At 63.9% G+C, this 10312-nt stretch overlaps 1 long non-coding RNA gene across 1 annotated transcript; it reads left to right on the forward strand.

Moving 5' to 3' along the window:
• The first annotated feature begins 996 nt into the window (after positions 1-996).
• LOC107196670 lies at positions 997-3179 on the forward strand. Its single transcript, XR_001518097.2, has 3 exons — positions 997-2191; positions 2309-2434; positions 2839-3179. It is a non-coding gene; the product is annotated as an uncharacterized LOC107196670 (long non-coding RNA).
• The last annotated feature ends 7133 nt before the right edge of the window (positions 3180-10312 follow it).

A 10312-nucleotide genomic window follows, 5' to 3' on the forward strand; every position in this document is an offset into this window, starting at 1 on the left:
TCTCCCTCCACGTTCCCCCTGCGACCCCCTCGCTCCTGCCGTGTGGCTTCGAATGCCGTCTAGATACTGAGCCCCACATCTGGCCTCTGGACCCCCAGACCTGTGCCCCCCTCCCTTTCAAACCGGCTCTCCCTGTGTGGCCCCCGCCCCTGAGCTCCGCCCCCCAGAACCTGGGTGTTCCCTGGGCCCCCTTCCCCAGGCCTCCACCCAGCCCCACAGCCACCCTGAGTCCCCCTGTCAGGCCTCTGGGGAGGGCGGAGTGGAGCGGGGAGGTGTCTCTCAGCAGCCCTCAGGCCCGAGGGTCCTCGGGCTCACGAGGCAGATTTCACTTAAAAAGACGCCCGTTTCTCAGGACCCGGCCACTGCTGAGCCCGTTGGGGTCGCTTCTGTCTGCTGAGTCAGTTCCCGGTGCGGACCAGCTGCCTGATCCTGGAGCGGCGTCCGTGGCTCCAGGTCTCTCCGTGGCCTACGCCGAGTGGCATGGGCCCCTCCAGCCGTGGACGCGCGGCCAGGAGCTCTGCCCAGCAGACCCGACGTCCAGCGCAGGAGCCTCTGGTCTAGGGGGTTACGGTGCCTCCGGGAGACCGAGGGTGCCTCGCTCCACTCAGAGCTCCATCCAGCTTCTCTCCAGGCCGTTTCTGCCCGTCCCTCATCCTGGCCCCCTTTATTAACACCCGGGCCCCCTTTATTAACACCTGCCCCCAGATAGGCCGCCCGCCCGCCCAGCGCCCCACGAGGACGAGGCCGTGTGGTGAGTCTCAGCCTCGCTGACATTCTGAAGTGCTGGTCAGTCGGTGGCGGTGCTCGCCGTGGGGCAGCCGCTCCTGACTCTGGGGGTCAGACAGGTGCCCCACTCACCTGGAGCCGGAGACCTGGGGGGCGAGAAGGGTGGGCGAGGGGTCACTGCTTCTGGCTGACCCCAGGAGCTGCAGTAGGGGCGGCAGATGGACAGACGCGGGGCTGGGCCAGGGGCCAGCGTGGGGCACAGCAACACCCTCTGCGTCGGGGCCTCGCCGTCCCACCGGATGACGCGGGCCGAGCTGCCGGTCCCGACGTCTGCCCCAGCTTCTCCTCTGCGATGCTGTGGGAACCGGGCCTCAGGGACCTGTCGTCTCAACACGGCGCGAGAGGGCGGAGCTGCTGTCCGGTGACCGCCGCCGTCCCCCCGCCCACGCGTTCGTTCACTCACTCACTCGCTGGAGCTGGCACGGGTGGTCCTTGTCCTGGGGCCACCTCCGTGCGCGTCCCACCCGTCCACCCAGCGTCTCCCCTTCTCCTTGTCCGTTCGCTGTTCCGCGAACCCCAACCTGCCTCTGCTGTTTCCTCGACCCCGAGCACCCCGGTCCGTGTCCAGCCGTCTGCTGTCCATCTTCCTTGTCCCCACCTGTCTCTTCAGCCATTCGATCATCCACCGCCCACTCGCCCACCCATCCAGTGGTAATTAGAGCTACTGGCCGCTGGACTCAGGGCTGGGGGCCCGGCTCAGACACGAGGCAGACGTGGGGCCCCTCAGCCTGCAGGAGAAGCATCAGTGGGAAGGATGCTTGTGGGGTCTGTGCGGATCTGAGTGTTCAGGCCACTTGGGTCTCGAGGGAGCAGGAGCTGGCCTCAGCCGGCTGGCAAGCCGGGGCGGGGGGCGCAGGGGGCACAGCTTCCCCACTGGGCAGCGACTCTGGTTTCCTGTGTTATCGATTGAGGTGGCATTTGAGAGGGTGGGTCCTGGCCCACAGCCCACGCCCCTGCTGCCCAGCCCATGGGACAGGAGAGTTTGGAGGGGTCCTAGAAACTGGGAATCAGGCCAGAGGGGAGGGCTGTGCCCAAGGCACCCTGTGAACCAGGCCCCTGGACCACCCTCTGCTCCCAAGGCCAGCAGCTGGCTGCCACTTCCCATTCACAGAGGGGGTCCCTGATCCCCAGCGGGGCCTGACGTGGCTGTGCCCGGGCTCCCGCGAGGCCTCCAGGCTGCAATGTGGTGTCTGCCTTCCCTGCACTGAGGCCGGACCCAGAGGCGGCTGAGTTGTCTGAAGAGCAGGAAACGGCGTGGACAGACCGGGGCCTGACTCAGCCGCCGGGCGCGTGACCTCGGGCAGGTCCCGCCACCTCCCTGAGCCTCGGACTCCTTGTCTGTCAAGCGGGGGTGGCAATGCTGACCACATGTGCATGTAGCCCCAGCATGGAGCCGGCAGCATGGGTGAGTGTTGGGGGGATGTGGAAGGCGGGGTCCTGAGCCGAGGGGCAGGAAGCTTGGGGAAGAGGCTCGAGGCTCGGTGAGCTGCTCCGGGGCCTCAGGAGCGCCCCCTCCTCCCAGGACCTGCAGGACTGAAGCCAGAGGTCTCTGCAGATGGCGGGGCCACCGGTGTGTGTGCACACGAGCCCGTGGACACGAACGAGCCGAGCGTCTGGGTTGAGCACGTCAGGTCCAGGGGGGCTTTCGGTAAGGGGGAGCTGGCACCGGCCACTGGGTCCCCACAGAGCACAGAGCCACCAGGCCTCAGCTCTGCTCCCTGTGAGGACACTGAGCTTCCAAGCAGAGGTGGCGTGCCTGGCAGGGTCCCAGGCCTGGCAGGGGGCCGAGCCTTTGTCCCCCTGAGGTGTCCGCCATGGGCTGGGCCGGCCAGTCAGGGGTGCAGGGCAGTCAAGAGGATGTGGCCTGAGAGCCTGGCCAGGCATGGGCTCCGAGAGTCGCTAACGCAAGGCGCTGAGGAAGCGTCGCGGGGACCTGGTGCCATTGATCTCGGGGGTGACTGGTGGGGAAGCCGACACGTGATGACGCCCTGAATCCTGCTGGCGGCGTTACACACGTGTCGCAGACAGACGTGCTCCCAAATTATCTCTTAGGATCACCAGCGACTCTGTGGGTGGGGACATCCGTGCCCGAGCTCAGCCGCTGTTGTGGCGGCAGACGTGACATCAATTATTGACACGCCGGCCACCCCCAGTTAAATCCACAATCCGGCCGCTCTGCAGATCTCGATTCCGACCCGAGCTGATGCTGCCCCTAACATTATTATAATGAGGGATGAAAGCCGAATCGCCTTCGCCGAGACTCCATCATTCTTCCGTGCTTCTCCTCATCGATCTTTCTTTCCCCAGGTTTTACCATAAATTATTCTATTCAATTAAGTAAACTCACACATAATGGCATTTTGCAAACTGAATAATTTATCGACTGCGTTTGGCAAAAGGCTGGTTTGGGGTGGGCTGGGGAAGGGAGGGGCTTGGTCCCGGCTGGTGGAGGCTGGTCTGGGCTGGGGCTCGGGGATGGTGAGGGGGCAGGGCCTGGGCTGGGGCCCCTGCAGCCAGGCTGAGGAGCTGAGGGTTGTCACCCTGCCCGGCCCCAGCCTTTCTGCTCAGCACGCGTCCGCATCAGCGTGCTGGGCTGCGTGACGCTTCCCAGACTGGGCAGCTCGGACACAGACCTCACGTTCTCAAGGTCCTGGAGGCTGGAAGCCGAGACTGAGGTGTGCTCAAGGCTGCTCTCCGGAGGCCTTGCGCCTTGGCCTTTAGACCGGCCGCCTTCCCGCCACGCCATCGAATGGCCTTCCATCTGCGCGTGGCCCCGGGTGTCCAGTCTCTTCTTACAGGGTCACCAGTGAGACTGGATTAGGACGCAATTTAAAGGGCCCATTTTAACCCAGTCACCTCTTTGAACGCCTGTCCCCAATACAGTCACATTCTGAGGGCCTGGGAGTCAGAGCTTCAACGTGTGTCCATGGGGTCACAGTTCAGCCCCTAGCAGCCTCCTCATGGCCAGCTCGGCCCTTTGGCGTCAGACTTCTGCGGGCCCCTCCCAGCCTCCAGCCTCCAGCCTCCTGGCCGCCTCTGACCAGAACACCGTGGGACGTCCAGGCTCACCCCCAGGGGCGGGGCTGCCCCCGTCCCGCCCACCCAGGCGTGTCTGTGACTCTAAGGGGCGTGGGGCCCGGTGACAGAGACTTCTTATCTCCGACCAGACACGGAAGCCCCAGCGCAGAGCCCTGGCCGTTGACTGGGGGGACGCCTGCATCTGGAGTGTGGGCTTGGGGACGCCGAGGGCTCGGGGACGCCGAGGGCGGGCAGACGGCCGTGCTCCAGACGCCCGGCCCTTTGCTGTTAACTCTGCCGCTACGTGGACAGCAGCCCACAGCGACAGGGTCGCCTTCCTGTGGCCCCGATGAAGGGGTGGTGCGGGGACCAGGCTCCTGCCTCCTTCTGGGTGTTTGCTGAGGACACAGATATTTTGAGGAAGTGTTTATTTTAGGTGTGTAAAGGCCACCTGGATTGGAAGCCTCCTGACTCCTGGATGGCCCCGGTGTGTGTGTGGGGGGGTCCCCAGCCCAACCTGTCCTGGTGATATGGGGAAGGAGGGAAGACAGGGGGTTCCCCGGCGTGGAGATCTGGGGGACAGGGGGCGGACGGGCTCAGTGAGGACGCATCGGACTGGGGGTGGCTGTGGAGCCTGCGGGGACAGATGGCCTGGGGCAGTGGGGCTGGAGGTCAGGGGCCTGAGGGCGGGGAGAGCCTGGCCACAGGCAGGGTGAGTTGAGGGTTCCCTCGAAGCCACAGTGAAAGATTCTAGAATTCTCCGTCTCCTCCCTTTGCAAAGTAGGAGGAAGGGGGAGAGGCACCAGGGGCCGGACCGCAGGTGTGTGGTGAGGGCTGGCTGTCAGCCTGGGGGTGCCAGGGCACTGGATGGAGGGGGCTGGCCTGGGGGTGCCAGGGCACTGGACGGAGGGCAGAGGGGGCTGGCCCTCACGCCACAGGCCCCCCTTCTGGGCACGTGCCAGCCTCCACGTCCCACGGGGCAGCTCCAGCATGCCTAGCTCGGTCCCCAGATGACCCCAGACGGACTTCCAGGGCAAAGGACTAAGGCTTTCATGGCAATCAAGCCCCGGCAGAGCCGTTACGTGACTTTTACTGGTGGATCAATTGCGTGATGGCTTCCGGGCTGGCTGGTGGCCGGCCCTTTCTTCTCTCCACGCTGCCCCCCCCGGGGTCCCCTTGTTTGTCTGGCTTTGTCCCACCGTGGGAGGGAGACGGGAGGGCGGGGAGGAACCCCGGCAGGGGTGCGACCCAGGCGGTGATTCAGGAGTATCTGCCCGCCAGAAATATCATGAAAGAAAAATGGGTCTTGGACCATCTTTTGGTTTTTCCATTAAATCTTGTCCGTTTCCATTTCACGAAATGGCTTTCTAATCCCATTTGGACAAGCCTGTAAGCCGCAGATAAAGACGGGACATTCGCTTCGGGGAAGCCAACGGCGGGCGGCGGGCCTCTCCCCTAAAGATGACGTTAGGCTCCTAACGCTCTCGTGCTCCCGGCTCGACGAGGTTCATGCGGACGCTTAGATAGTCAGGCCAGGTGGCCTTCCCTTCCCACGCTGACAGCGGGGCGCAGCGCACGAAAGGGGTTTTACACACCGGCGTTGGAGGAGATCACGCGTGCCACGGCAGGGGGGGGCCCTGCCTCACTGTGCGGGCCGTCTGGGGTGGGCGATGGCAGAGTGACAGTTCGATCCCTTGCCCTGCTCCGCATGCCCCCGTCTGTCCCGGCATCGTCGGCTACTGCAGGGGCGGCTTCCTAGGGGAGCGCCAGCGATGCTGCCTCCGACCCGCCGGGCAAGGCGGGGGGTGCTCGGGGTGCTCAGCTGCTGGCCCCCGCCCCCACGTGGAGACCCTGGAGGAGGGGGATGCCTACAGGTCGCATGGGTCAGGTCGGGGGGTGGGGCTGACCCTGGGTGTCCATCCAGGGCTCTGTCCCTTGTGCACCCTGGGACCGCAGTCTGTCCAGTGGGGAATGCGAGCTGTGTGCATGTGCACATTTGTGCATTTGAGTGTGCACATGCCTCTGTATGTAACAGTGCACACGTGTGTTCATGTGTATACATAGGTGCATATGCAAGTGTGCGTGTGAACACTCATGTATATGTCTGTATCTATGTGTGCACATATGCACACGAGTGTGCGTGCATACGTGTACCTGCGCACACATTGTATGTGAGCGTGCATGTGCGCGTGTGTGCCCGTGTGCACACATGCCTGTTTATGTGCAACGTGTGCATGTGCACACACATACACATGTGCTTATGCACACACATATACCTCGCATGTGTACGTGTGTGCGTGTATGCATATGGGTACCCGTGTGCACATACATGCGTATTTGAGTCTGCGCACACGTATGCAGATGTGCACCCGTTTGTGCACATGCACGTGTATGCGAGTGTGTGCACCTGTGTACCTGTGTGCGTGCCGGGAAGGCTCTGCTCCCGGTCGACCCCCTGGGTGGGCCTTTCCAGGGGCTGCAGTGTCACTGTGAGGAGCGGAGTGTGTCCCCTCAGCATCATCCTGGAGGCTCGTGTGTCCCAGGCAACTCCCTCGAGTGGGGCAGCAGTGACTCCAGGAGAGACACTCAGCGGGTGATGGCGGGGAGGTGCGTGACGGGCTTGGGTGACCTTTTGGGGAACTGACTTCGGCTGCTGTCCCTCACCCTGGAAGTTTCTTAGGTGACCCCCGAACTGCAGGAACAGAGCAGCCGCCCCGGCCTGCCCCGTCCTCCGCCTTCCCTCCGTCCATGTCCACAGCCCGCAGGGGACGGTGTGCACGGCGAGCTGCGCTGTGACTGAGGGGTCGCCATAGAAACCCGACAAGGTCTAATTAGACACAAATAAGTGCTTCCCAAACGCGTTTTAATTACAGCTGTGCCGACGTGAACGTCACACCGAGGATTCGGTCTCTGCGTGAGCTGGGTCAGCGCCCCCTCCCAGCAGTCGATGTGTCCCTGTCACTGCTTGGTGCCAGGACTGGCCGGACCACGGAGGTGCTCAGGGTCCCCGTCCCGCCCGTGGGCAGCGGCGCTGCGGGCTTGGGGGGGGGTTTGGGGGGCGGGTGGGCTGGGAGCCGAGGTCGGGGTCTGTTGGCACGTGGAGTCGTGGGCAGGAGGGCGCTAGGCAGGGCGCACCAGGACATGCCAGGGCCACGTGGCCTGGGAGTCCCTGTGGGGCGTGTTAGGCCGCCTGGTCAGAGCCTGGCGCCCGGCCAGCCGCACTGGGAGCCACGTGGGGCCTTGAGCTGCAGGGTCTGTGCGCCCTCCAGCTGCTGGTTTCCTTCCAGCCTCGGGGACTATAGGGTGTCGCTTGAGGAACTGACGCCTCCCCCACCCCAGGTCACACCCAGGGTCCCTTCCCTGCCGAGGATGTGCACCTCCCCCCAGGCCTGTGGGTGGCTCCTCCCTCGGCCACCCCGCCCAGCCCCAGACTGGGCCACCACTCAGACGCAGGGGCTGGGGTCCCTGGGAGACGCTTAGGGTGCAGCACGTCCGCAGAAAGAAGACCTGGGGGTTGAGGCAGGTTTATTGTGGAGAAGTTGCTCCGAAACTGTCGTCAGCTTGGAAATAGCCTTTTAGCCCATAAATCCCATGGCTCCACCTCGAAGACACGCTGGCTCATCGTGCGGGAGGGCCCCGTGACAGACTGCGGGTGGTGGGCGGTGGGTCGTGTGGTGGACGCTGTGGCCGGCGCTCAGGGGGCAATGAGGCTGGGGCCACAGGGGCTCTGCTGCCCCCCCCCGCCCCCTGCTCCTGCCACAAGAGCCAGTGGCCAAGCAGGCCTCAGTCCCGCACCGGAGAAGCCGAACTCTGCCAAAGCCCGAAGGACGTGTCTGTGGCTTACTCCGGGCTTCAGGTGAGAACTGGGTGCGGCCAGCTCAGTGACCCCCTGCAGGGACGCGGCGCACGGCTGGCATCTGACCGAGACGGGGCTTTAAGGGGCCACGTGTGTGCTGACCTGCGACGCAGCAGCAGAAACGAACATGTCACCCATACGGGATTTCTGGGCGACACGCCTCGAGTCAGCTTCCGGCTGCAGTGACCTGCCACCACGCCCAGGGACTTGGACACAGAATGGTCCCTTGCCCCCTCCTGGGGTGAGCCTGAGCTCTGCGTCCCTGGGCTGAAACCGAGGGTGGCAGGGCCGCGTCCCTTGAGGCTCCACGGGAGGGTTGCGGCCTCTGTGCTGCCCACATACCTCCTTCCTGGGGTACAGTCACCCGCCACCTCCCAGGACCAAGCACACACGACAGCACTTGGGGCCCTCGGAACACCCCAGCCAGCCCCGCAATGTGAGGACCCTCAACTTAATCACACCTGCAAAGGCCCTTCTGCCAAATGCTGCCACATGCATAATTTCCGGGGTGGGGACAGCACACCTTGGGAGCCAGCATTCTGCCTTCAAGGCGGCGGCTTTTCCGACCCACTTTCCAGCAGAAGAGTGAAATCGTATTTCTGGCTCTCAGCTAACATATCCGAGTCTCGGAAGTCTTCCTGGTCGTGACTTTCCAGCACATTCTTCGGTGAGGGTGACTGGAGGGTGAGCCTTCCCACCCACTGGAGCTGAAGGCTTTGGTCAGGCTGTACCCAGGGGCCCCTTTTTCCCATGGGAGGGCGTTGTCAGTGCTATTGTGAGTTAATCATTTCTATGGTAGGACCTGTGAAGGGGACAAAGCCTGGGAGCACAGCGGGGGGCTGTGGGGTGGGGTGGGGGGCTAATGGAAAGAACAGCCTTTCACACTCCCGTGCTGCGCTGCCTCTTGACACCTCGGAATGAGCTGCAGCCAGCAGCTGCTGGCCAGACCTGCAGGCAGCTGACCCCAGTGTGGGGACCAGGGGAAGGGGAGCAAATCTGGGCTGCACACAGCACCCCTGTTACTGTCCTAGGGTGCGGCTCAGGGGCCACTTTCTCGGAAGGCACCCCGCCCCCGCCAACCAGGGCTGGGGCCGGAGGGACGAGAGGGTGGCAGGAAGGGGCTGGCTGGGTTTTAGGGCCTGGCGGGTCAGTAATGACTTGCGAGAGGTACTGCCATCAGCTGGGGGCCCCAGGCCACAGGCTGGGAGGGTGCAGGGGACCCGAGCTGGCCCTCCCAGGTGTGCTGAGGGCCGGCAGTGCCACCCGCCACAGGGCCTTGTCACTCTGGCCACTGAGCCTCGAGCCGGCAAAGGGCTCTCTGCAGAGTGGGTCCCCTGCCCCGCGGGTGCACGGGGCACGAGCCTCCACTGCGAGCACCACACTCACCAGCTGGGTCCCCAGCTGTGCGACGTGGCCAGCAGGCGGGAGGCGCACGCAGCCCCGGATGGAGGGGCCGGTCCTCCTTCCCAGAGGACACCATTTCCCATCGAAATCTCTCCAGAATGAAGGATGGACCCGCGTTTCTTTAGCAGAAGGCACTGCACCTCGAGGGGCCCAGCAGATGCGGGGGTGCAAACAGGCCCGTCTCAGCCGAGTGAGGAAATGGGGTGACGGTCCGGGTACAGGCTGCAGGGCTTCGTGTGGGTGAGATGGCGCAGGCATGGAGGTGCCACCTCGAGGCAATGCCGCTGGGCCGTCGGAATGTTCCGGAAGCACGCCCCTTCCCTGGGAAGGGCGGGAAGTGTCTGGGAGGCTGCACCTGGCAGCTCCCAGCCTTTCCGTCTCGTCTCGAAGGCTGTGCCTTTCCAGTCCGAAGGGAGGAGCGCTGATTCCCCCTGGGGAATTCGAGCATTGCTGCTCTTCAAAGCAGACAGATAATTCAGTTCTTTGAGATTTTTTTTTTTTTTTTGCCAAAGGGGATTTTCGAGAATATGTATGTTGCCACTAATTTTTAGACATTTACTATGCAAATTGTTTTGAGGTTAAAAAAAGGTCAAATGCTTCTATTAGAAAAATAATAAGAGGCGTGTCGGCCGCAGAGCGGAACCTGGCCCAGGTGTGTGGGAGTCTCTCCAGGACGGGGGCCCTGTCCCCGGGGGTGGCCGGGGCAGCAGCGCCATCCTCCCGCCGAAGAGCAGACGCTGGACAGCTGGACAGTCTGCTCCGGTCCCTGCCCGTCCCGCCCTTCCCGTGGGGCCTGGACCCCGCGCCGGCTGGCCCGCAGGCCCCGTCTGTGGCTGGCACGGGTCGCCCGACTCTCCTGGGGCCCTCATTATCTCAGCCCTGCCCGGGAAGGTCAATACAGAATTTGCATAGTGCTGTCCCCTCTCGGCGTTCATCAATATTTAATGACAGGCCACGGGATGCTATCGGTGGCAAATCCTTCTAATGTGACAGCAACAGAGGTTTCTGCAGGTGCCCAAGCTCCCAGGTCACCTCCTTGCTGTGGCCACGGTGGCCGGCGATTGGCCTGGAGCCCGGGCAGCGGGGAGCGTGGCGATGAATTCTAACAAAGCCCCTGGCTGGCTGCTGTGCTGTTAGGGGCTTGCCGACGTCGGGGGCTGCAGGGCTGGGAGGCCGAGCGCGGACGGGAGAGGGGCTCCTCCGGTGGGGGGGGCAGGTGTGGGCAGGACTGTCCCGCGACGGCAGCAG

This window comes from Pteropus alecto, unplaced genomic scaffold, assembly GCF_000325575.1.
Source record: "Pteropus alecto unplaced genomic scaffold, ASM32557v1 scaffold8, whole genome shotgun sequence".
NCBI lineage: Eukaryota > Metazoa > Chordata > Mammalia > Chiroptera > Pteropodidae > Pteropus > Pteropus alecto.